The following is a 27,984-nucleotide window of genomic DNA, read 5'->3' as shown; positions in this document are numbered from 1 at the left end:
CCTATTTCTAAATGGCAGCTAACAAACTGACTTTTAGTGCATATTTAAAAGAGTTATTTAATCTCTTTTAATTATACACACACAAAGGCTTTTTGCAAATCATTAACAGTTAAGAGGTACTTTCACTGACACTTTAGGTAGGTAAAATATGCTTGGTTGTCTATGAAAACCATTCCTATAACATTAGTAAATGCATAATTCCAATTCCAAATTTCAGGAAATAAAAGAAAAATAATTGGAAAGAATATACATTTACTCTAAGTAAAGCTTGAGGGCAGAACCAGAGATGAGTGTGTAAAGCCTAACTTGATCTGCACACTCCCACTGTGCCTCAAGATATCTCTCCCTGAATGCCCTAGTTGCCAACATCTAGGTCAGCCCCATGGCTTAAACAACAATGTCCTAAATAGGTCTGAGAATAAATGCACAATAATGTAAAGGAATATATCTCCTAGATACAATGAAGTACTAAATGTAAGAATGTTAAAGCCCAGCATGGGAGGCCTGAAACAAACCAAAACAAAAATATTTCTAAGGCTTTCTAAAAGAAAAGATTTAAAATAGAGTAAATAAAGATTAAATATGGACAGCTACCCTCGCCTTAGTGAGGGGCAAAAGTCACATATAGGTCTTTTACTTGCTATTTCTAGTTAAAAGTAATAACCTAGTAAACCAAACTCACAAAAATTCAGCCAACAGCACAAAGGAAGTGGAGTAACTAGCCTCAGTCTAAAATGTTGGTTCTACCATATTTCTTGGAATCCTTTCCAGAAGCCTCTAAACCTCTACTTTTTGAGATCTGTGACATCCACCAATAAATTATTTAATCGCTGATCTCTGCTACTAATTTATACAACAACATGTGTGGCCATTCTGTCTCCCACCTGTGCCCTGACCTGCACTAAGCATCTCACATATTCAACAAAATGACCTAAATAGGTTCTGTGTTATATAGAACAGGGGTCTACAAACTTTTTCTATAAAGTGCCAGATAGTAACTATTTTAGGCTTCATGGGACCACATAGTCTCAGCTAGAGCTATCCAACATCATGGCATGAAAAGAGTCTTAGAGAATGTGTAAATGAAAGAGTATGGCTGTGTTCCGGTAAAACTTTATTTACAAAAGGCAAGCTATAGGCTAGATTTGGACCACAAGCCATAATTTCTCAACTCCAGACAGGAACTCTCAGGGGACCCTATACCTCAATTTTTTTTTTCTCAAGTCTAATAAATTGCTGAAAATCTCCCTTTGGTAGAAAAGAGAAGAAAACCAAACAATTTTTATTCCTTTAAATTGCCAAAATCATATACTAGCTATACAGCAGACCTAGGGATCTGTGGGATTCCCTGAATGAACAAACTAAGACATTATGGTAGATGAGAAATTAAGAGGGGTAAAGACGGTCAGTAATTTTAACCAATGACAGATAGTTATTAAAAATCATTATACCCACAAAAATTTTATCTGACTAAAAATATATTTTTCCAGGGCACCTGGGTGGCTCAGTGAGTGGGTTAAGCCTCCACCTTCAGCTCAGGTCATGATCTCAGGGTCCTGAGATCAAGTCCCGCATCGGGCTCTCTGCTCAGCAGGGAGCCTGCTCTCCCCTCTCTGTGCCTGCCTTTCTGCCTACTTGTGATCTCTCTCTGTGTGTTGAATAAATAAATAAAATCTTTAGAAAAAAATAAAAATATATTTTTCCTTCCAATATTTAATAATGCATACCCTTCCCTCTCCTACTTTTTTCCACTCCTTCTGCTGCTTACCTTGTGTAAAAACAGATAAAAGAACAACCTGATGGTAGCAATAGCTTCCTTACTAGTCTCCCTGCTTCCAGAAATGAGCTACCTAACACACAACTCTGTTCTACTTATAGTAAGCTCCCAATTTAGTAATCATTAAGCCTATGGACTCTTGGGTCACAGAGAACTTAGTATGATTCTAGATCCTATCGTTTATTAGCTGTGTGGCCCTGGGCAAGATATTTAACCTCTTCAAATTCTATTTCTTTATCTATAAAATAGTAAAAGAAAAAATCAAAAATTTGTGGTAAAAAGTAAATAAGGGAATTCATGTAAAGTACTTATCAAAATACCTGATACATTATAATCACTCAATAAATGTATGCTATGATTATGGTAACTGTGGAGTTAATGTGTTTTAAAACCCGCCTGCATGTTCGTTGAAATTCCTCCCACTGAGAGGTAGGATCTATGTACCCTTCCCTTGAATCTAGGTCAGCCTTAGTAAGTTGCTTGTAACCATGAGAATGCAGCAGAAGCGGTACTGTATGGTTTCTGAGGCTAGGTCAGAAAAAGTCATACAGCTTCTGTCTGAGTCTCTTGAGACACTCATTCTGGGGCCAGGTAAGAAATCTAGGTGCTCTGACATTGCAACACTGGAGAGAACATATATAAGCACTATTTAGCTCAGCATCCACCCAGCCATTTGAATAAACCATCTTTGTCAACTAATCCAGCTAAGCCTTCAGATGACCACAACCATACAGATGACCACAGCCAACATCTGACTGCAACTACCTGACCGCAAAATTGTGAGCAAAACAAAAAGTTACTTTAAACAATTAAGTTTGGGGTATACAGCAACACCAACCAGAACAAAACTTTAGTATAAGTAGTGATGTAACAAAAATCTAAAACATGTAGCAATGGACAGGTCCCTCAGCAGCCTCACAGGTAACTCAAGATAAAGATGGGCCTGGCTTGAAGACCTTTATGGTTATGACTTTTATAATGGACTTTTTAAATGGAGTAAACCCCAATAAAATCCACCAAAAGAGCAAAAAACGTTCAAGGTAACCGTATTAACAAAAGTATTCCCAACTTAAATAAATGGAATAAGTACAATAAGAAAAGAAGTGTTTGGACACCCAAACTTGTAGAGGTAAGAAGCAGGCCAAGAAAGCTACCCAAATGCAGACATACATCATTTCTTAAGGAAAAGAAAGAATGATTCAGAAGAAAGAATCAAGAACCCAAATGGCAAAACCAAGGGCAATGGAAAACAATTTCTAATGAGCAGTACTGGAACTTAATCAAGAAACTGGCAAAATCTGCCCAGGGGATTTCAAAACTGTAATTGTCTCATGACTGCTATGTAGTTCTCATTTCTCCCATTTTAGAATGGGATGTCTATTGTGGTTATCCTATCCCTGAATCACTACTGTACAGTGGCTATGTGGGGAGCAGAAAACATCTTTTTGGTTCACAAGTTTTCATATCAAGGGAAACCATATCTGAGGAACTGCACATTAGGAGCCTCATGTGCGCATAGAGTTGACCAGATAACGGGAAGCTGAGCTCATGCCAGAACAAACAAGTCTTTCAGTGGAAGAGTCTTTAAGGTGCAACTGGGTGGCTCAGTATGTTAAGCAGCTGCTCTCAATTCAGGTCATGATCCCAAGGTCCTGGGATGGAATCCTGCATTGGACTCCTTGCTCAGCGGGGAGTCTACTTCTCCCTCCACCTGCTACTCCCCATGCTTGTGCACTCTCTCTCTGACAAATAAATAAAAATCTTAAAAAAATAATAATAAGGTGTAAGAGGACTTGAGAGGAAATGAATTTTGCATTTGAGAGAATTATAAATAATTTGTGACCAGAGGAAAAACTGGTGGTTTTAAAAGATGTCTGCATCTTCTGAAGTCTTCTTTTTTTAACCTCCTCTCCCGTCAAGAGGTGTGGTCCTTGTCTACTCCCACCTTCAATCCATCCCAGTTTTAGTGACAAGCTTTTAAAAATAAAATGCAGTAGAAATGAAATAATTACAACCTCCAAGTCTTGGTCAGAAAAGCCCACAAAGCTTTTGCTGGATTCTCTTGAGGCACTTGCTCTGAGCAAAGCCTGTCACCATGTAAAAAGTCTGATTACCTGCAAAAACACCATGCTGGAGAGGCCACATGTAGGGACTCTGATTAGAGACAAAGCTGATGGCCCACCAACAGCCAGTATCAACTACCAGCTATGTGAGTGAGTCAGATCAGATACCCATCCCACTTGAATCTTTACGGCTTTTAGCCCCAGCTGACATCTGCGAGTGACAGAGCCTTAAATGAGGAATGCCCAGCAAACAGACTATTACCCAGTAACAGATTACTGACCTATAAAAAACAGGAGCAACATAAAATAGTCATTTTAATCTTCTTCGTTTTACATAGTATTTATACAACAGTAGTAAGCAAAACAATAATGATGATGTCACTCTCTTTCAGTGGTTTCTCGTTATTCCTAGAATAAAATCAAGTTCCTTTTATATAATTTACATAGTCCTTCATGATCCAGTCCATTTAGCTTGTTGTCAACTAGTGAGTGGCCTTAGCCGAAATGTCACTTCCTCTAAAAACTATTCCTTTTAACTCCCACTATAGGGTAGGGGCTCCTCCGAAGCATTCCTATAACATTCTTTACTTTTCCTGTTAACAGTACTTGCTATGCTACATATTTACCTACATTAATCTCTCAGTAGACTCTACATCCTCCACAGGTAGGAATCACATCTATCTTATTGACCAATGTGATGCCAATACCCAGTGCACATGTTAATTAAGCATTCATACAGTTTTGCTAAGTATTAAATGAATAACAATATCATAGGGTAAAAAAAAAGTAGAAATAACCCTAACAGCAAACAAAACAGAATAGAATAAGGTAGTAATACAAGTAGTTACAAAGAATATGCTGTATGAGAATAGGAAAGGGAGGAACTCTCTGAAGGAGTTAATTTTCGTGAGATAACTGGCACAGAATCGGAACAGGAAAGTTTATTTTTAAAGAATTAAATATTAAAATTTAAAGGAGAATAGCTAATGCCTGGCTCCCACAGGCATAGGATTTTGTTTATTAGTCTAATTCTATGACTGTTCAAAAGAATTTGAAAATATCTCAGATTAAAATTTGTTTTGAGAGCTACTGTTTAAACCAAGTAGACCTCTCAGAATGAGATAATCAACTAAAAAAACTGCTCCAACATACTAACTTTCATCAATGGTCATGAAACTAAGAAATTCTCAACTTTCCTTTAAATACACATTTCAAAAGTACTTAACTTCCTGATGAATAGCCTACAATGCTTTGTTAAATGAATAAATAAGTGAAAGAAAGAGAGTAAATGGCTTTACTGATAATAATATTCTTTTCCTTGTACTAGAAGCACTATTATTTTAAATGAATTACTAAAGCTCTAGCACAACTAGACACTAAAATACTACCATGAAAGAAAATAGTGGTAGATTGGATTTTATTGAAATTTAAAACTCCTATACATCAAGAGACCCATTTAGAAACAGAAAACTGGAACACCTGGGTGGTTCAGTCAGTTGAGCATCCAACTCTGGATCTCAGCTCAGGTCTTGACCTCAGTGTCATGAGTTCAAGCCCTGTGTTATTAAAAAGAAAAGAAAAAAAATAGAAAAGAAAAAAGAAAGCCAAACTACAGAGGGGTAGATATAAAGTGCTCCTAAAAATCAATAATATAATCCAATAAAAAATAATCAAAAAAATTTGTAGGAAAGTGGCTAAATATAGCTACAAATTATTCCTATTCTGGTATCTATGCCCCTTTAATATGGCATAGCTGCTCTTCCAAACAAGAGTTGGAGTCCATTTACCGATCCCTTGAATCTGGGTTAGTCACACTGATCAAAATAATGTGGTGGAAGCAATATTATTTAACTTCTAAGGCGAGATCTTAAAAGATCTTGCAGCATCCATTTTTACCCTCTTGGAAGACAACCCAGCCATGTAAGGAAACTCTACTACTTACCAGAGTAAGAGAAGTCATAGGGAAAAAAAAACCAAGGTGCCCTTGCCACAGCCAACAACAACAGACAGACAAGTGAGTAAGGCCACATTGGGATTTCCAGCCCAAGAGACCTCCCCTCCAGTTGTAAGCAACTGCATGAGAGAGCCCAGACAAAACCAGGAGAGGAACTTCCAGGTCAACCCATATAATTGTAGAAAATAATAAATTGTTTTTGGCTTAAGTAACAATAAATAACTGAATCAGAAATAACAGGTACTTTATGAAAGATGGTATCCAAATGGCCAATAAGCACATGAAAAAGTGCTCAACACCATTATTCAGCAGGGAAATGCAAAGTAAAACACAGTGAAATACCACAACACACCCACCAAAATAAGTAAAATTCAAAAGGCTTACAATAGCAAGTGTTGACAAAAGCCCAGTGTTGGGCTCCACACTCAGTGCAGAGGCTGCTTGAGATCCTCTCTTCCCCCTCGCTCCTTCCCCTGTTCTCTCTCTCTCAAATAAAGAAATAAAATCTTTTTAAAAAGTTGTTTAAATATCCTGTAAACCAGCTTACCACCCATAAGGCACAGAATAGTACATACAGCAAAAGAGCCATGACCTACATAAAACAGCAAGAAAAAATTCCCAATAGACCTCCTTTGCCCTTTGGTGATATTAAATACCAGGACAGCTGAAATGCAGGTATGCAGGGATCAGCAATAAATTAATGACTGCTTTAGTGCCAACTTCAACTTGTGTACACAATATCCAAACTACTTAAATGAAGCTGAAATAAAACAGGCCTTTAAGAATAATATTTTGGGGAGGCATCTGGGTGGCTCAGTCGGTTAAGCCATTGCCTTCAGCTCAGGTCATGTTCTCAGGGTCCTGGGATTGAGTCCTGAGCAGGGAGCCTGCTTCTCCCTCTCCCTTTGCCTCCCTCCCCATGCTCATGTTCCCATTTTCATTCTCTCAAATAAATAAATAAATAAACTCTTTAAATATGTATATATTTATACATGTACATATATAAATACACATATGAATATACATATGTGTATATATATTTTTTTAAAGATTTCACTTATTTATTTGATAAACAGAGATCACAAGTAGGCAGAGAGGCAGACGGGGCGGGGGGAGCAGTCTCCCCGCTAAGCAGAGAGCCCAATGTGGGCTTGATCCCAGGACCTCCTAGATCATGACCTGAGCTGATGGCAGAGGCTTAACCCACTGAGTCACCCAGGTGCCCCATGTGTATATATATTTTATGCATATTCATATATATATATATATATATATAATTATCCTTTAATTATCTGAGACTTAACACTTAAATAATTTGGAGTTCTATAAAAGAATGAAGATGTGAACTATATTTGGCCCATCTACATAATTAGTTTAGATGAACAGTAATCACATAATGCTAATGAGATCAAAGTTGTAGGTTCCAGCCTTATAGGAGTCAGTTCCATGTAGAAACTAATGTCCTTTGGCATAGTCATAACAATGCTTCCCACTGTCTGATAGCTTCTATTACAAGAATCAAATGAAAAGAGAAGACACAGTATATGTAGTCAGAATTGCATAAACGTTACAAATATAACAATTTATAGCATACTGGATTATTAGTACCATTATTATTAATATCACTAAATAAATGAATGAACTCTCCCTGCTTCCATATGATAAAATGAGCAGGATACCATATAGAAACTAAAGTTAGATTTGGGTTATCAGAATACAGAGGGAAAAAACTAGCAGACAAATTTGGCCAAATGAACTCAAGAACTTTGTCTCAGGACTACTCTACTCATATTTTCTTTTTGTATTTGATATTTAAATAGTAGTCTTCTGTCCTCCCAACACTCCGGCAATCTACATTAAAAAAGATTTTCAGATCAATTTGATTTGGAGAGTAAATGACATAATGTAGTAAATTTTAAAAAAATAATTCATTTAAGGGGCACCTGGGTGGCTCAGTGAGTTGAAGTCTCTGCCTTCAGCTCAGGTCATGATCCCACGTCCTGGGATGGAGCCCCATATCAGGCTCTCTGCTCAGCAGGGAGCCTGCTTCCCTTCCTTCTCTCTCTGCCTCCCTCTCTGTCTACTTTGTGATCTCTGTCTGTCAAATAAATAAATAAATAAAAATCTTTTTAAAAAATAAAAATTAAAAAATAATAATTCGTTTAAATTCTCTAATTACCCCAAAGCTATAATTACTAGCAAGCTTAATCTAAATTTTCTAACTACTAAATTTGCCCCAAGTAATTGCCCCAAGTTTAATAATTCCTTAAAATAAAAAAAGTGATTCTTAAAAAAAAACCTTGAAACTGATCCACAATACAATTTATTTAATTCATCCAACTTACTGCAAAAAATATACTGAGATAGTCAAGAGTGACTTAAAAGTCTTTCACATTCCACATTATTCAAATAATTTGTAAGAGAAAGAATATTCACACATAATCCAAAGCAAAAAGTGAGGCAAGTCATGAAAAGGTACAGATAAGTGGAACCAGAAGTTGGAGAATGACTTCCAGCTGACGTAAGGAAAGGCATCCCCAAGGAAAGGGCATTTATTTGAGTTAGGTTTTGAAAATTAGCACAGAATATATAACATTATGGCTAGATTCATTTAAAAAAAAAAAAAAAAGCCGTAGTAGCATTTGCCCTCATAACTGCAATGAAATATTTTTATGTGTAATTACTTACTTGATGTCTCTCTCCCCAACTAGACTTCAAGTTCTAAAAGGGCTGAGACTCTCACTTTTTCAATTGTCTTTCCAGTACCTACCAGAGCATCTAGTACATGGTTAACGTTCAGAAAATATTTGTTAAAGAAATGAATAACAGAGGCAGGAAAATAATAATTTGCTGAGAAAATAAAGAAAGAAAGGGATATGAAGATCAAACAAGTATTTAGGGCCAAATCACAGAAGACCTTGAAAATCAAACTGAGGAATTTTTACTTTATTTTGTTGTTAATAAGGACTCACTAAGTTTTTAAGCAGTACAGTGACGTAACAGAGTCTGTGCTTTAGAAAGTGTATCTAAAAGCAATACATACAGTAGATCACAAAAAAAGAGACAATAAAAGCAATCACGGGATCATTACAGGAGTCCAGATCAAAGATAACAAGGACTCAAAACTAAAACAAGAGAAGTGGCCCCTGGGTGGCTCAGTCAGTAAAGCATCTGCCTTGGGCTCAGGTCATGATCTCAGGGTCCTGGGATAGAGACCGCTGTCAAGGCTCCCCTGCTCAGCAAGGAGCCTGCTTCTGCTTCTCTCCCCTCCCCCCTCTTTATGCTTTCTCTCTCCCACTCTCTCGAATAAATAAATAAAATCTCAAAAAAAAAAAAAAAAAAAAACTCAAAAGCAGTGGGAATATAAAGTAAAACTATAATAACCACAGGGATATTACACGGAAAAATCAATAGGGCAAACAGTAGTCCATTTAACCAACATCTTTTGAGCACCTACTTTGTATCTACCAGACACTCATGCCAGGAGCTGGAAACAGGAAATAAAAAGAAGTCACAGTCCTCTATCTCAAAGAGCTGATGGTTTCCCTGAGTTGTCTCAGTAGGGAAAATTGATTGAAAATATGATGAATGAAGAAAAGTCAAAGACTCTAAATTTTTAATCTAGATGACCAAGAGGATTATTATCATCAGAGAATAGAGCAGAAGAAGGTGAGGAGGGCAGAGGATATGGAAGTTTTTAACATATTGGCTTTGTGTAGAATATTCAAGCGAAAAGGTTCAGCTGGCAGTTAGAAACAGAAGTCTGGAAAGAGAACAGAGAGGTGAAGTCTTACAATTTGGGACACATACAGCATAAAGATGAGAGCTGACATTGAGAGCTGGAAAAGATAAGAAAGGATATTGTATGCAGAACCTTGGATTCTATCCACATTTAGAGAAGCAGGGAAGGCAGAGGAAAGAAGAAAAGAAGAAAGAGAGGGGAAAAAAGAGGAAAAAAAAGAGGAAAGAGGAAAGAAAAGAAGAAAAATGATCAGTAAATCAAGCCAAGATAAAAGAGAGCAATCAGAGAGGCAGAAGGATCATCAAGATAAGAGAAAGTGTTTCCAGAGGCATGCACTATCAACAGTACTAGTTGTAGCAAAGAAATCATGGAAGATTAGGACTGAAAATGAGGCCACTGGATGTGAGAACAAAAGAAAGGTACTCGTGACATTTGAGAGAGTGTCAGAGTGATAAAGAAAAATTCTGTTTCCAAGAAGTTGAGGTATCAATGAATAATGAGGCGATTGAGATAGCTATAGCAAACTACTCTCCTGACATCTGACCACGAAGAAAAAGAAAATGGTAGAAGTCTAACAATGGGGGGGGGGGGAGGATGGGACAGGAGTTTGATGGGAATGGTAGAAGGAGAATAATTTTTTTAGGATGGGGGCAAAAAATAAAAGCAACATTTTTAGAACAGTAAATAAGAGAAAAAGAAAGAAGCTGGTACAAAGACAAAGATACATAAAATATTCGATTTATTCATTCAATATATACTTATTGAGTGTCCATCATGAACTTGAAACTGGAGAATATATACTAGAGAACAAGAAATCGTCCTTCCAGAGGAAATGGAAGAATGCCACACTAAGATTCATTCCACCCCTTCTCTGTTGTGCAGCAGTCATACAATTAGCTGTCCATAGTTCTTAACTTTCAACCTAAGAATGCCCCTTCTGTGGTAGTACTTTCTTGAACTTTCACCCATTCCTCCCAAGCTGGTTTTCTCTTCACTGATCCCTGAATCCCCAGTCTGGGAGGAGCAGGGTGCTCCCCCTCTCAGAAGCATCAGACTTCACTTCATCTCTATGCTCCAGAATCAAGAGAATGGTACCTAGGACTTCAACCACAACTATCTTAATAAGGAAATTCTTAGCCCTGGGAATATCATTTCTACAAATCTATTCCTATGGCTCAGTTCAGAATTTCCATCTTTTTCTGTCAGCCTGGCTGATTTGTCTTCCTTCAAGATAAGACTTAATAAAGTCTTGGTAAGTCCCTGTAGGCCCCCTTCCCACTCGTCATTGGCTCTCAGATGCTGCCTCCCCAGGGTTCCTGTGACACTGGGTACATGTCCCCTATAAGATACCCAAGATACAATGTGATGTTGTTCCCACTGCTATAGGGACCACAGTTTATTTCATTTGTGTATAAACAACATGTAGGAATGAAATGAACATCACTTGTGATATGGAGAAATGGGTAGTCAAGTCAAAACAAGACACACGGCTTTCAGGCCAGATAAAGGGAGTCATGAGACCAAGTGCTGAGAAGCCAGTATTAATTCAGCAGCAAATTTAATTGAGGGATTATTATGTGCCAAATAACTGTTTTAAGCACTAGGGATACAGCAATAAAGACAGGCAAAGTCCCTACCTTCAGAGGGCTTAAATTCTAATTTGGAAAAACAGAAAATAAATATAAATAAATATACAAAATTATTTCTGATAGCACTAAGTGACATGAACATGATATGCTGTGGTAATGGGGGGTAGGGGGTGGGGTTAATCTAAATAAAGCAGTAAAGCCATTCTGAGGTGATAACATTCTTCAACCTGAGAAGAGAATAATGAGACAGACCCAGAATGAGGAAGAACATGCCAAAGCAAATAGCAAATGCAAAGGCCCCGAGGAAAGAAAAAGTTTGACATATGTGAGGGGGAAAAATGGCCAGTGTGGCTAACAGCAGAATGGACAAGGATAAAAACAGTATGAGATTAAAGCAAAGGTCATGACTTACAGAAGAGTGAGGTAACAATTTGGACTGAAGTTGAAATAGTAGATGATCATAGAGAACTAATTTAAGGCTAATGATGCCTCACAGATATTTGTCATAAAATAGGGTGACTTTGGGGAGATGGTGGGCACTTGATCTAGAGCACCACAGCAGCAAGGCAAAGACTGTTGGCATTCTGTTACTGTAGAATATTTGAGAAGAAAGTCATCTAACTCACCTTTGCCACTGAAGGAGGAAACTGAGGTCTGGAAGGGGTGAGAGTATAAATCATAACTGATGTTCACCAATACATGGGTCTCCTCTATTTCTGGGTACATAGAAATAATAACATGTAACTTCAGGGCCAAAGCACTTAATAACTGCTGTCTAGCCCTCCAAGCCTACCATGGTAATTGCCTGTTAACAAGGAGGTGTCATAGACAATACACTGCAGAATGTTAAACCAAAACCTGGAGAGAAGTATCATGAAGAACCCAGAACCACAGTAATTTGCAAAAGAGGAAAATAAACTCTATGTTAAGTTACTAAGATAGTTGTGGGTTGCTTGTTATGGCATGATAACCTAACCTATCATGATTATTATAGAGTAGGCAGAATTTTTTTAATAGATTATAAAGAGTAGAGATAATTACTCTGAGTGGGTAAAAGAAGAGAATGTGAAATTCTACTCAATGCCTTTGACAAGTGGCATTTTTTGACACAGTTCCCCATCCTTCCCTACATCAGTGACCTTTATCAAATATGTAACTTTGCAGTTCCTGCCCCTAATGGGATGGAGTATATATTGGTGAAGTTGGGCTACCATAACAAAATACCATAGACTGGGTGGCTTAAATAATAGATATTTATTTTCTCTGTTCTGGAGGCTGTAAGTCCAAAATCAAAGTACCAGGCCCTAGTAAGAGCTCTCTTTCTGGCTTGCAAATGGCCACCTTCTTGCTGTGTCCTCACATGGCAGGGTCAGAAGGGATGAGGGGGGAGTGCAAGAGAGCTTATGCCAGCTAGCCAGCCCTCTGGTGCCTCTTCCTATAAGGGCATTAAACCCATTATGAGAGCAAACCTTTAAGATCTCATCTAAATTTAACTATCTCCCAAAGATCCCATCTCCAAATACCATTACACTGGGGATTAGGGCTTCAACATAGCAATTTGCTGGGATAAGGGGACACAATTTAGTCCACAGTAGCATATATTCTCCTACCCCTCGTTTGTGGTTTGGCCATGTGACTTTCTCTAACAGAATGAGGCAGAGGTGACTGTACGCCAGCCCCAAAGCCAGGCCTTAAAAAGCTCTGACATGTTTCCGCTGGCTCTCTGGCACCACTGTCATGGGCATGACAGGAGTATGCTATGGCTAGGATCATTCCACCAAGGAGGACAGAAACACAAGAAGTCTTTTTTTTTTTTTTAAGATTTTATTTATTTATTTGACAGAGATGATGAGCAGGGAGAGAGGCAGACAGAGAGAGAGGGGGGAAGCAGGCTCCCTGCTGAGCAGAGAGCCCAATGTGGGGCTCGATCCCAGGACCCTGGGATCATGACCTGAGCTGAAGGCAGAGTCTTTAACCCACTGAGCCACCCTGGCACCCCAGAAACACATGAAGTCTTATCAGTATAGCCAACCCATATTTTAACAAACTGCAGTGAGATGCAGAACCACCTATCCACCAAGCCTAAACCACTCTGCTGACTGATGAGCCCAGGCTAAATTAGCAGATCCATGAATGATAATAAATGATTGTGTTTTTAATATAACATACAAACAGGAATCTGGGCATACTTTGTTAGGAAACATTACTATGGTGATAGGTAACAGATATAACACCTATACAATGTCTACAGGTAAATAGCCAAGGAACACATCTGGCTCCTTAGGAAGAGCCTTACGTTAACAAAGACATCAGGAAAATTAATTTGGACTTCACCGACTTTTTTCTTAAAATTCTTGTTTCTTTAATCGCCTTTGCTGGTTCTTTGCAGAAGTTCCTAAATCAATTCCGATACTAGTCAGCAAGATTTGTGAAGACAACAAAAGAGGTGGAAGAAAGGAGGGTAAAAACCAGAATCACGTAGTATTACAAAAAGTATTAATTTCGGGACGCCTGGGTGGCTCAGTTGGTTGGACGACTGCCTTCGGCTCAGGTCATGATCCTGGAGTCCCAGGATCGAGTCCTGCATCGGACTCCCAGCTCCATGGGGAGTCTGCTTCTCTCTCTGACCTTCTCCTCGTTCATGCTCTCTCTCACTGTCTCTCTCTCAGGTAAATAAATAAAATCTTAAAAAAAAAAAAGTATCAATTTCAAAAAAGAAAATAAAGTACAATACAAAACACCAAAGACAATAAAAATGAAGAAGCCCTTGGGTTTGGTAAGGAAGAAGTCGCTAGTTCATCAGAAAGTCATTTTTGGACCTTTGAGAAACAGATGCATGGGAATTAAGAAAAGAATAAACTTGCATATAGACTAAGGCAATGAATTTAGATAATTTAATTTATAAATTTAACAATGAAAAGAAGAAAGAAATAAGCCAACCACTAGTCAGGCAGGAAATGGAACTCATTTCTTAACCGGGAAGACCTGGACTTTTTTAGTTTTCCATTGCTATGTAACAAATAAGCCACAAACATCTCTGTTGTGTAGGTTAAAAGCTCAACTGGGCTTAGCTGGGTTCTCTGCATGGGGTCTCACAATGACAAAATCCAAGCATTGACCAGGCTGAGCTCTCATCTGGAGGCTCTGACGGAGGATACACTTACATGCTAATTCAGGCTATTGGCAGAATTCTGCTCCAAGCAGCTTTAAGACTAAGATGCCATTTCCTTCCTGTTCCTATAGGCTGTTCTCAATTCCTATAGGTTGCTCTCTCACCCTTGTGTATATTCTCCTCGGTCTTCAAGCCACCAACAATGTAACAGATCCTTTTCCATGTTTTCAAGCTCTGGCTTCCCTTCCTGCTACCAGTTGAAAAACATTCTGCTTTTAAAGGGCTCATGTGATTATATTAGATCTATCTAGATAATCTCTCTGTCTTGAAGTCAATTGATTAGTAACCTTAATTATATCTCAAAATTCCTTTTGATATGTAACATAACATAATCAAGGAAGTAACATCCAGCATATGCATAGTCATAGGGATTACAGCAAGAAATCTTAGGAGGGCATTTTAGGATTCTGCTTATCATATATACACATTTAAAGTTAGAAAAGGATCCAAAAACTAAAAGAACTTGAGGATTTTAAACATCAGAATCCTGTACTACACAAATTATCAATAATTAGGGAGGAAAGAAATCAAGGGAAAAGTACACCATCCTAGCCATAGCAAAAAAGGAGGATGTCTCTTCTTGGAGATTAAAAGAAAGATAAAAGAGGAGAATGCGAGGCAAAAGACAGCATTTATGCCAGCTATTTACTTTGCCAAATTTAGTATCATTTTAATTTAGATACAAAGAGACATATTTCTCATATTCTGGGTTCTTAAAAACAAGTTCTTCCAGATGGTTACGTCTCCCTAGAGTGACAGCACCCAGTGTAGCTTTGCACATATTGGGAATTCAATTAAACACTGCTGACCATCTGATTGAGAATTCAGAGTCTGGAGTAGCTGACTCAATACAAACATATGGCTTAGTTCCCATCAAAGGAAAAATCAAGTCACTCTATTCCCCTCTAACACTGCACCTCCTTTGCAATGTGGGAGAAAACAGAATTGAACTAATAAAAACAAGCCATGTAAAAAAGATTAGGGAACAGGCAAACAGTAGAATATAAAATTTCTCTAATTTTATCATAAAGCCAGAATTCTTTGGCTACAAATCAACACTAAGACATTTTCTTCTTATTTCAGTTCAATCAAATCAATGCTTACTGAGCACCGCTTCAGGATATTTAAAATGAAGACCCAATCTGAGTGTAGGTTACTAAGGGTTTCGGGAAAAGTACACAAATAACTATAATGTGAGGCTGATCAAAAGTGTTAGAAGTGAAGAGAAGAAAATAGTATTAAACAACTTTAACTCTATAAAGAACCATGTGAAGTATTTATAAATAAGAAAAGCAAAGGTTCAGACAGGTTAAATACATTTTTTCAAGGTCATATAGTAAGTATACAGTAGATAATAAATTCAAATTCAGAACTGTCTGACCCCAAAATTCAATCTCTCCCAAAAGAAGGATTAAAACATCTCTGGTCAGCTACCTGAACAAGGGTTTATAGTAGGGTAGAAAGAAACTATAACAGTTTCTTAGAGAAGCAGTTATTTCAGGTAGAACTCAGAAAGATATATATACAATTTTCAAAAGCAAAGAGGTAAAGTAAAGAAAACAATTCCAGAGGAAAGAGCATAAGGCACAGAAGCAAGATCTCTGGGTCAACATTTGGAGACAGTAAGTAGTTCAGATAATCTAAAATACAAACTCTTTACAAATAATAAAACTGGACACTGATGTGAGAGGCAATATGGAAAATTACTCTATTCATTCTATAGTTAATGGAGGGGGGAGGCAGGGAAGTCTAAAAGTGACCTTGAAATAGGAAAAGAAAATTATCTCCATCCCACCACCTTTGCCCTCTAGTCATAACGTGAGCAAACTATGTCCCACAGCCCAAATCCATTCCACCATCAGGTGTTTTTGTTGCTGTTGTAGTTACATAAATTAACCCAGTTATAGGCTAGCAGTGTTTCAAAGGGTGGAGCTTTTATTGGTCTTCCAGTTCCTTCAGTTTCCGGATGGCAGACTTCACTGTGTAAGCAGATGTGGTGTTGTGGGCCCAGGCACACCAGCTACCATTCTCATGCAGGAACCACATTGTCAGATCCCCACAGCTCATCTTTTCATCTTAGTTTCGCCACAGAAGGACCAATATTCAGCATGCTGGCTTATTTCAATTTTCTTCACCATTTTCCTGACAGAAGCACCATAACAAATCCTGTATTTACTGATGATTCCAACTTCTTGGCACATTTAGCCATGTCTCCACAAACTAGGACAGAACCCAGAGAGCACCCGCCATCTGTTTTTGTAAAGTTCTACTGGAACATGGCCATGTCCAGTCATTCATGAATTGTCAATGACTGTTTTCACCCCACAACAGCAAAAACCGTATGGCCCATAAAACCTGTAATATTTACTTTCCAGCCCTTAACAGGAAAAATATGGCATTTGCTCTAGTCCTATACCTCAGAGGACTCTTTAGTAGTTTGTTCTGGTCTAAATATGAAGCTTATATGGATATTTTCTGATTGCTCAATTTCCAATATTGTAATTTTAATTCCTATTACAGAAATTGAGAATTTTGCTCTCTTACACCATCGGCCTTCCTCCCCATTCCCCTCTCCACACACTGTTCTCTCTCGGTATGTTTAAATCAGTAATCAGTATTTATACCATTACGACTACATAAATATTTATTCCTGAGCCAGCTAATACAATGTGATTGTTTCCATGCTTTAAAAATATCTTTCTGAAGTTAATAATTACCATTTGTTTCATTTGCTTTGTTTTCCATTTACCTATCAATGTTTTTTTCCAAGTCTAACACATTTGTCAACAGTCAGTTTTTTCCAATGTTCAAAATACCAAACACTTCATTCTCCCAAATCCTTCCCAGAGTCTTCTATTCTCTTTCTGCAATCTGGACTTGGTACTCTCTAAGCCTAGTGAAGAGTTAGTTTCAAGGAACCCTATTTTCTGCCCTCCTGCACCAAATCCTTTGTTTTTTTGCATCCTATGACTTTCTCTTTATTGAATTCTTCCTTTGTTTTATACAAGTTCATCTTTCAGAAGCTATTTATGAAAGGACACATAAGATACACTTGAATCCTTCTGAGTCTTAGAATTTCTTTATTCTAATCAACAGTTTGTCTAAATAGCAAAACAAGCTGAAAGTGATTTTCCTCCTAATTTTGAAAGCAATGCAACAGTGTCTTCTATAATCTAGTGCTGCTATTAAAAGTTTGATGTCATTCTGATTTCCATTCATCTCTATAGGACTTGTTTTTGTGTTTTCTTTTCTTTTGTTCTATATAATCTCTACAAAACTTTGAGAATTTTATTTTAATCCATGATGTTCTTAAATTTCAGATTTATGCAGCTTTGTGGTCTTTTCTCATTCATTATGCTGGATACTTGGGAAGCTTTTAAAGTCTAGAGACATGTATCCTACAGTACAGGAAATTTTCTTGCATTATTTTTTTGATAACTCCCTTCAGGTCTTTTCCGTGTGCTCCATCAGTTGTTTATTGCCACAATAATGATGCATTACAAACCATCCTAAAACTCAGTGGTTTCGAACCATTTATAATTGCTCTGGACTCTACCAGTTGGCTAAGCAATCCTAAACAATTCACATCAGGCTCAGTTTGTTTAGACAGTTCTTTCTGGTCCTGGCTGGGCATCACACACATACTTATGGTAGGCTGGTCAACAGCTGAATTAAAATGGCATTGGGTAAGGCACAACCCTGTTCCACTACAGTGAATTGGTATTAAATCACAAAGGTCAAGGAAGAACAGGTTTTAAGAAAGAAAAGACAGTCAAAAATATCAAATGTTGCTGAGAAACACGGAAAGATGAGGATGGGGGTACCATATGATTGGTTATCAAGAACATAACGACGAAGTTTAAGAGGTGTGTTTCAATAATCTAAGAACACAGAAGTTAAAGGAGTATTTGGTTCTTCTTTTTCTCAAATAATCTGATGAAGAGAAAAAGCCTGAGATAAGCAAGCAGAATACAGTAAGGTCAAGGAAAGGTTTCTGGGCTTTTTCAGTTTCCTGTTTAAGAAAAAGAGAAACCAAAAAAAAAAAAAAAAGAGAGAGAGAGAGAGAGAGAAACCTGGGCAGGAATACAGAAGGCAAGTGACAAGGAATCTCTCCTTGATCAAACTATTCTGAAGGTTCTTCTCAACTTTCTTCTCAACTAGGCCTTAACTTTTAGGCTTCCATGTTGAGCTCTTCATTGCCCAATTTTAGGAAAAACCCTGCTAAGTCCCCATAGTGACTACAATACTAGAGAGCTGCTCAGCAGATGTAATGCAGGTGATGCCATGTGATCAGGATAAAACACCAAAAATTAACAAGGCCTGGATTTTTATTAATTAAAGGATTTATTTTCCTATTCCCTCTCCCTGCTGGTATCTGACCTACTGCGTTTCCAGGCCCTTTGTCTGCCTTCACCATTGAGACGTTGCCTTTTTTCCCAGAAATGCTATGATAACGTTGGTCCTCAGATCCTCAATTCCCTCCTGACATCCACCTAAGAGACATAAGACATTGTTACCTCCACCTGGTTCCCAAACTCCCTGGCTTGCTTCTCACCACAGAAAATGCAGACTTTAATCCTTTGTTTTCTGGACTTGGATCTCTACAGAGTCTGAGCCCAAACAAACCGGACCAATCTCAATCATCTATTGTTCCCTACAACTCAGGGTAACAGTATGATATGACACTACACAACAGAGCAGCCTTTAAAAGATCTTCTCCTGTCTATGGGGTCCCAGCATTTAATCTCTCCTCTCTGTAGTCATCTTAGGGTCTACTGCCTATCTCTAAAACAGCGATTTACAGGTTTTAAGAGCTCATTACGTGGTCACTGAAGGAATATATGAAACTCATAACCTGCAGGCTTGAGCTGCAAAAAACATACATTTAGGCTGACTGAATTCTGAGTTCTTTAATTCAGTCACCAAAATATATAATGAAGTACTCTGTTAGGCACTGGAGGGCAGAGAGATTTAAAAAAAAAAAAATTGTCCCTACCCTTAAATAGCTTAGAGCTTAGTACAGAAGTCAGATATGTAAATAAGTAATTCATACCTAAACTGATTACAGTCAGATTATCCATATTCTATAGCTTAAAAAGAAAAATCCTTTCTCAGAATTGACAGAAATAACAGTCTTAAAATCAAAGAATATGGAGTGAATAAATGAGCAAAATGAATAAGCAGATGGATAAATGAGAAACCAAATATCAAACTAGTAAAGCTTTACTGGAGTCTTAGGCAAGGTAGTAGGTATATCACGTAAATGAGACTTTCATTATTCTACAACATCTTTCTTTTTTCTTAAATGTCACTCTCACTATAAATGCTAATTCGTTTAGCATATATAACAAATTAATCTGGTACTAGAATAATTCTACCATACAACACATGATTAAAAAAAATTTTTTTTGCTTCTCAGCTTTACAGATAATGGAGCCTCTAAACAATTCTAGTCCACTTGTCTGATCTAGCCCACTAGACTGATACTGGGCTACAGTGCAGCCTCCCCAGATGTTTATAGCAAGAATCCATCTAATTGGTCAATGTTTGTGCCTTATAGATTATTAAAGTTTATCATATTTGATTGATACTTTCTCTCAATGTTAAGGCAATAGGAAGAATTCCCAAGAAAAGACATCATAACTATCTTATACTCCTTCCAAATGTATAGAAATAACCAATTATCAATTCAGCCAGCACAAAGGATCCACCTGGCTAAACTGATTTTTCCTCTGTATAAAACCTGTTATTCATTATAATGACTGATTCATAGTTCAGCTGCACTGAGATATCTGATGGTACAAAGGAAATTTATCTCCATTCCCCACGAGATGGAATCATATAGAACTGGGTTTGAACCTAAGCTCCATGAGCCCTGTCTACATTATCTTGAGCAAGATATTTAACCTCTTTTAAATCTAAAGTATCCATGGGACTTCAACCACATGCAAATGGGGAAAATAATACTGATCTCATAAGTTTGCTGTGACAATTGATGAGGAGAAGATAAATCTACAAGACCAGCATACAGTAGATATTCAATGAATATTAGCATTCCCTTTACTGTAATCTGATTTTTATTACTAACTCTTTCTCCTTGTTTTGATTAATTTTTGTTAGCTCCCTCCACTTCATTATCTCTTCACTCATTCTTTCATTTAGGTTCAAAGTTACTAAGAGCATGAACTTAACATTGCCTCTCCTGTAGTATCTCCTAGATATTTCTGGAATCTATAGCAAAAAAAAAGTTATGGTTTCAAATGGGACTTTACCCTAAAAACTGCTTGCTTCATTTTAAAGTGCCTCCCCCAAACTCTAGCTCTGATAATTTTCCAGCACTGAAAAAAGAACATTGGCTCTTAAGTCAGGGAATTTTTAATTCCAATTCCAACTACGCTGCTTACTTAGTCAAGTAACTTACTTGTCCCCGTTACTAAATTTCTCTATATCTCAATGTCCTGTGAACTAACTCAATGTCCCATAAACTATGGCAACAGGAAGAGTGCCTAGCAATAGTTGCTCTAACAAATGATTAAATTTTTCTCAGCCCCAAGGTTACTAATCAAACCTCTCTCTCAGTCAATAATTGCTCCCAAAGATATAGTCCAAAAAGATATAGCATGTAATGTTCTACAGTTATTCACTCATTTTGTCATTCAACTAATAGTTTTTGGAATGCCTATATGTCCTAGGCATAAAATAGTAACAATCGTTTAGCACTTTAAAAGACAACTAAGCCACAACTTCAGGCCTGAAGGACACCAGGGTCTAGAGGGAAGCCAAACATGCAAATAATTACAATCCAGTATTCTAAGTGCTAAAAATAGAGGTGTCTACAAATGCGGGGATTCAAAGATAGAGATCAGGTAAGGCTTCCCAGAAGAGACGATTATGCTGGAGTTGAGTCTAGGAATATAAAAAGGGCTTCACTGAGCACACACAGGAAAGACATGTATTCCAAGGAGAGCAAAAGCAGAAAGCACATGATGCCTACTGACAATTCTAAGTATAGGAATCAGGTATGGTTGAAAGATGCTGCTGCAGGGGACTGATGGGAAATGAGGCAGGTAGGGAGGAGCCAAATCATAAAGGGCTTCAAATGATATTACAGTGTATTCGGAATCAAGTCCATTAGAGAGCCACTGATTTGTAAGTCAGAGAATAAAAAGTTTTAGAATAATTCCTCTAATGGCAGAAGAATGAATGGGTGAGAAGGACTAATACTGGAAGTAGTCATACCAAATGGATGTAAGTGGGAAGGGAAAGAATCAAAGATGGCTCTAGGGTTTCTAGAACAAATGAAGGTGCACTGTAGCTCCATTAACACAAAGGAGTCATACACGTGGTAGAGCAGACCTATGGGTAAAAATAATGAACATTTCAAGTTTCATAACTCCATTAAAGATGATGTTCAATAAACCACTGGGAAAAACAAGACTGCAGTATAGGAGAGAGGACTAAAATAGAGATATAGATTTAGGATATATATTTGGGAGTAATAATTTTTAAAACCAAGGAACATGCTTTTTAAAAGAAATATAACTCTTTTAGATTTCTCTCCCAACTTCAACTGAAAAGATTACAAATTTAAAACCTTAAACTAGGGGTACCTGGGTGGCTCAGTGGGTTAAAGCCTCTGCCTTCGGCTCAGGTCATGATCCCAGAGTCCTGGGATCAAGCCCCGCATCAGGCTCTCTGCTCAGCGGGGAGCCTGCTTCTTCCTCTCTCTCTCTCCCTGCCTCTCTTTCTGCCTACTTATGATCTCTGTCTGTCAAATAAAAAATAAATAAATAAAATTAAAAAATAAAATAAAATAAAACCTTAAACTACCATCTATTGCATATATATTGAATTTTAACAAAATATAATGAAAAGATGTCAACATATTTAATGAAAGCAAACTTAACTAATATAACTATTTGATATTCATTTATTTATCACTTTTCTTAAGCAATCTACTAATAAGGACCTTCTCTTTATCTATAAAATTAATATATTTCCAACATAATGTTTTCATGGCAAAGAAAAAAAAAACCCAGCATGCTTCATCTTCTGAATAGACAAGCTGGTTTAATTTCCTGAGTAAACATTACTGATACTTGACACTGAACAGAGTCCAAATTCACTGAAGGAGTTAAGAAATTTCTAAAATCCCAGGAGCAATAAACCTCACCAGAGAATTCAGTAAAGAGCTTATTATAAAAGACTTAAAGTCAATGTCATACCAAAATTTTAAATAACATCATGCACCCCTCTATTTAATAAATTATTTCAAAATCAGGTCACAATTGACAGACACATTATCTTGGGCAGACGGAAAAGAGTAGATAAGCAAGGAAAATTTCCTTTTCTCTACTGAAGCATGTCCACCAACTGTCATAGTTGGAAAACAGCCAAAATGAGCACTTTATTTGCAAAAAGAAAAGGAAACTTTTGAAATATTAGCAAGATGTATGGTATAGAAATGTGGAATATAAAGAATTAAGATTCACATTTATGGATGTTTGGAAATAATGTTTCTAAGACAGATTAAAAACACAAGCCCATCCAAGGTAATAAGCTCTGAAAACCAAAAGTAGAGCCCCTTGAATCCCTGGACTTTAAGTGTCACCCTTATTTTCTAGCCTGTGACCATTTATCCAGGGTAAAGTTCCCATATACTTTTCTAATACAGATATCTAGCCTCAGAGGTATTTTAGCTGAATCAGCCACATAAACTGCCTTGAGAAAACCATGGTCAAACCATGTCTGTTTCTCTTAACCTACTATTCTTTATGTTTCCTAACATTACTATTCCTCTTTTGTCACAGTATTTTCTAGTTTCTAGCTACAGGGTTTACCAGTGAAAGCTGACACAGCTGAGTTGCTGAAGGAAAACAGCTGAACTATTATGGAAGGCAATCAGAAAGAAAAGAGAGAGGGAACCTAGAAATGTTAACTAAAGAGGAAACAGGAGAACCTTGGACTTCTGAATCTGTATAAACTTATAAGTCTAGATTAATGTTCTCAATTCTGATATTGGCCCACAGTCAACGAAGAAGGGTCAAAGAAAGAAGAGTTTTCTATATGCACTTCTCACTAATTTAAAATAAATACATATTTTTTAAAAATGTAACAGTAAGAGTCTAGATAATGCCCAAAGCCAATAACAAGTGAAAAGAAAAATGTAAGCATTCATTTTGAGTGACTACTATTAGAAACTTCCTGGCAGTTATTTAACACTATCAATGTCACTGTCACCTTGGATAAGGTGCCCAATTGTATCACACAGTATTCTAGCTCTTTAAAGAAGTACAGGAAGCATGACAAAGGGGAAGTAAGAAAGGCAAGTTGAAGACAGATTTCTGGTTTGGGTGTATTCTCTCAAGAAGTTCATAAAATAGTCAAGGTAATAAAATTTTTTCCACATGCCCCTTTTCTAAGATTTTGTCCCCATCCTCCCCCCAAACATGAGATTAAGCCCAAAGAGATTCAGCAGCTTCTATTACATGCTATATGACCCTGTCCCCAGATCCCTGCCACCTTGATTTCTCATCTTAAGAACTTTCTTAACTCCTGGTAGTTCAAGTTTTCCTTGATTATACATACATACACATATATAAGTATGTATATATGCACTTGAATAGTCCTATAAACCCCTATTTCAATGTAAAGAGCAAGCAAGCAAGACTTCAGAGAAAGGTCACATCAGACATGGATGATTCCTTTCCTCAACTCCTTTCTATCACAGAAATAATACGGATTATATTGCTGAGAAAATAGTATCTGTCAATTCAAGATTCAAGAGTTTTGGAAGGATTGAAGAGAACAGGAATAGGTAGAATAGATATTCCATACGGTCCCTTGTTCTGTTAATGAATGTCACAAACTGTGAAGTGTAAACCCAAGGATTCCTTAAAAATAAAAGCCAAGGGGTGCCTGGGAGGTTCAGTCAGTTAAATGTCTGCCTTTGGTTCAGGTCATGATCCTGCGGGCTCCCTGCTTTGCCAGAAGCCTCCTCCTCCTTCTTCCTCTCCCTGCCACTTCCCCTGCTGGTGGGGCATGCGCTCTCGCTCTCTCTCTCTCTCTCTCTCAAATAAATAAATAAAATCCTTAAAAAAAAAAAAAAAAGCCAAGATACCAGAAGAAATACTGCAAAAAGGTCATGCGTTATTAGAGGTGCTGCTAATTATAAGAAAAGGTTAAGAAGGTTAAAAATAAATAAATAAATGTTATCCTGAACATTAAGTATGCTGTTTAAATCTAGGCCTGTTTGGCTCCCTTCTTAGATAGTAAAACCAAAATTCTGATCATCGTTCCATTGAGTTTGCCTTCTCAGACCTAGAAAAGCAGAACAGCAGCTGGTAATACTGCCAGCTGTTATTTTTTCTTGAATTTGGCATGAGAAGACGAATGGTCTTTTAAAATACAGAATATAGGGGCGCCTGGGTGGCTCAGTGGGTTGGGCCGCTGCCTTCGGCTCAGGTCATGATCTCAGGGTCCTGGGATCGAGTCCCGCATCAGGCTCTCTGCTCAGCAGGGAGCCTGCTTCCCTCTCTCTCTCTCTCTGCCTGCCTCTCCATCTACTTGTGATTTCTCTCTGTCAAATAAATAAATAAAATCTTTAAAAAAATAAAATAAAATAAAAAATACAGAATATAACTCCAATGAATTATTTCTGCAATGTTCCCAAACTATTTGTTTCCAGCTCTTTACAAATAAGAAGAGTACTATTCAGTGATATCAAACACTTACTAAAGAGCTACCTGGAAATTTCTTTTCAAAGATTTATTTCTAGGAATTAAGGATTCCTGGCAATAATTTAAAGTCTGGGAAATCCCCAGTATGAATTACTTATTGTCCTGGTTCGTTTGGCACAATAAGGATTTTTACAAGACCTATGTAGATTTACCATATTTTAAAATATAGTTAGTCATTTTCCTGATATAATGTTTTTAATGACATCTTAAAAATCATAGTGGGGGCGGGGGTACCTGGGTGGCTCAGTTGGTTACGTGTCTGCCTTCAGCTCAGGTCATGATCTCAGGGTCCCGGGATCAAGTCCCACAGCAGGGAGCTTGCTTCTCCCTCTCTTTCTGTTCTCCCTCTCTCTCACACACACACATACACACACACACACACACACACACACAAATAAGTAATTTTTAAAAATCATAGCAGGAATTCACATAACAAGAAAAATCTACTTGCTAACATCCTCATCTCTACCAAATTCTGCAAACTAAACTTTCTCAGTGAATGACAGTTCTTATCTCAGTGCTTTTATAACTTTTTTTGCATTATCATCATCTTACAAAAATTCTTGAGAATGCACTTCACTGACAATTATGATACTTTCAGCTAAACAGAGCAAAAAATATATAAAGACTTTCTCTCTCACAGTCAATCTGGAGGCCTACTACATATCCATAACAAAATACATGAAAGAAGAAGCTCATTTAAAAAAAAGGCAACATGGTGACCAACCCACCAAAATATCATCATCTCTCCTCCAAAATGCAGGAAGAAATGGAGGCCAAGAGAACTGCCACACAGTACTTTGGTCATAATCTTCATGTTAGCTAGAATTCTTAATTGCCCATAACCCAATTTTCTTTCAACACAAGGAAACAGGTGGTTACTGAGATTTTTTACCATCATCATCATCACAGATAAAAAGAAGAAAAATATGTTACTCTCTTCTTTCACTTCCTCTTCCACTCTCTTCTTTTCCTTCCTTCTCTTTCCCTTCTCTTCCTGAACAATTCAATCTCTAGGGGCACCTGGGTGGCTCAGTCAGTTAAGCTTCTGCCTTTGGCTCAGGTCATGATCCTGGAGTCCTAGATCAAGTTCCACATCCAGCTTCTTGCTCAGCAAGGAGCCTGCTTCTCCCTCTACTTGCAGCTTCCCCAGCTTGTGCACATGCTCTCTCTCTCTCTCTCTCTCTCTAACAAAGAAATAAAGTCTTTTTAAAAATAAAAGAATAATTTAGTCTCTAAAGCTATTATGAAGGGCAGGAAAAAATAATCATCCACACCAGAGAGAAAAGAGAGGTTGCCGGTGCCTACAGGGAAGTTTACAGAGCCCAAGTCAAGGAAAGAGATATTCATACTGGGGGCAGCTGAGTATGGGGTGTCAGTGCCAAGCAAGTTGGAAAGGGCATCCCTATAAAGGGGTACATGATGTGAGAGGGTGAGAGCCCCAATAGGGTGAAAAGGGTATCCATGTGGTGGTCAGGCAGAGGGGAACATCCGGACATAGGGTGTCAAGAGTCCAAACAGGGTGAAGAGATCATCCACATGCAAGGGTGACCCAGTTCAGGGGGTCAGATCCCAAGCAGGATAAAAAGGGTATCCTTCTGTAGATGTGAACTGGCATAAAGTATCAGAGACTGTTAATGGCAAGAGGCTATCAGTGTAGATCAGGCTAACATGAGCAGCAGAGCCTGAGTTGGGTAATGAAGACATAGACTCAGGGAGGACATGGCAGTAGAGAAGAGGATTTGTTGTTTGTATACAGGAGGATTTATCAAATAAGTATATGTACTAAAGAGAACAGAAATCAAGTTTTTCACTATCGGAGAAAGAAGTTACAAATGTAGGAAGGGAAGAAACCAAAACGAATCATGACTGTGGAGTTGGACTGGAGTTAGACTCATCATTGTAAACCCATGATTTTCAATAAATACAGGTAGATATAGATGTAAGTGTGCATATTTTTGTGTATGAATATATATTTTCACTAATGACTATACTTAGTATCCAAATGTTATCACCTACTTACCATTTTCCAACAAAAAGAACTATGGCTTCTTAGAGAAATGGCTGATCCAGAACTGAGGCAGAGAAAGATAAGTCCTGGAACATTTTATGGTGCCAAAATCAAAGAAATGCTCAAAGAATGACTCAGAAAAGCCAGCCTTCAAGAACTTATACTGGTTAAGTCTGGGACAATTTAAGCATCAAAAATTAACAATGACAATAATACATCAAAACCCATACAAAAAACAAACCATGAGTCCATACTTACATAAATAAAGTGTGATAAAGAATGGGATATGCAGCTAATTAAGTATACCTCCCCACAAAATAGTTATTACAAAGGGAAAAGGAGTAATTGTCTATACAAATGCCTGACAGACACTACATAAACAAGTAAACAAGTGATTAAAGTGAACATTATGAGCAACTGTACAAATCAAAATCATGCAACCCCTGATAGGATGCAATGAAAAGAACACAGCATCCTTCTGTGATATTCCTGCCAAACATGAGCACAATGTGAATCTAATCCTAAGAAAAAAACAAACAAACCCAAACTGAGGGACATTTTACAAAATAACTGGCCTATCATCTTAAAAAGTGTCAAGATCATAGAAGTCAAGGAAAGACTGAGACACTCTTCCACACCGAAGAACATTAAGGAGGTGTGACAACAAAATGTAATATGATTCTGAACTGGATTCCAGTGAAGCACATTATTGGGACAAATCCCCACACTTGAATGGGGTCTAATGGTTATAATGTAGCAATATTAATTTCCTGATTTTAGTAGTTGTATTGTGGTTGTATAGGGAAATACCTTTGCTTTTAGGAAATATAAACTCAATACAAACTAAAATATCCCTAGGTGACGGCATCAGGTTTGCAATTTACTCTCAGGTGGTTCAGAGGAAAAGTTACTTCAACTAAACTAGCTTTTCCACAAC

General features: G+C 37.5%; 1 protein-coding gene and 1 pseudogene across 12 annotated transcripts in view; both read right to left on the bottom strand.

Moving 5' to 3' along the window:
- ANKS1B (ankyrin repeat and sterile alpha motif domain containing 1B) overlaps positions 1-27,984 on the bottom strand; it is a 1,094,885-nt gene that overhangs the window by 1,053,796 nt on the left and 13,105 nt on the right. The gene's annotated exons all lie outside the window — the stretch shown is intronic.
- Positions 16,233-16,498, bottom strand: LOC132020072 (large ribosomal subunit protein eL43-like; annotated as a pseudogene).

This window comes from Mustela nigripes, chromosome 6 (assembly GCF_022355385.1).
Source record: "Mustela nigripes isolate SB6536 chromosome 6, MUSNIG.SB6536, whole genome shotgun sequence".
Taxonomy (NCBI): Eukaryota; Metazoa; Chordata; class Mammalia; order Carnivora; family Mustelidae; genus Mustela; species Mustela nigripes.
The sequence above is the reverse complement of the archived record's forward strand: the minus strand, read 5'-3'. Positions and strand labels throughout refer to the sequence as shown.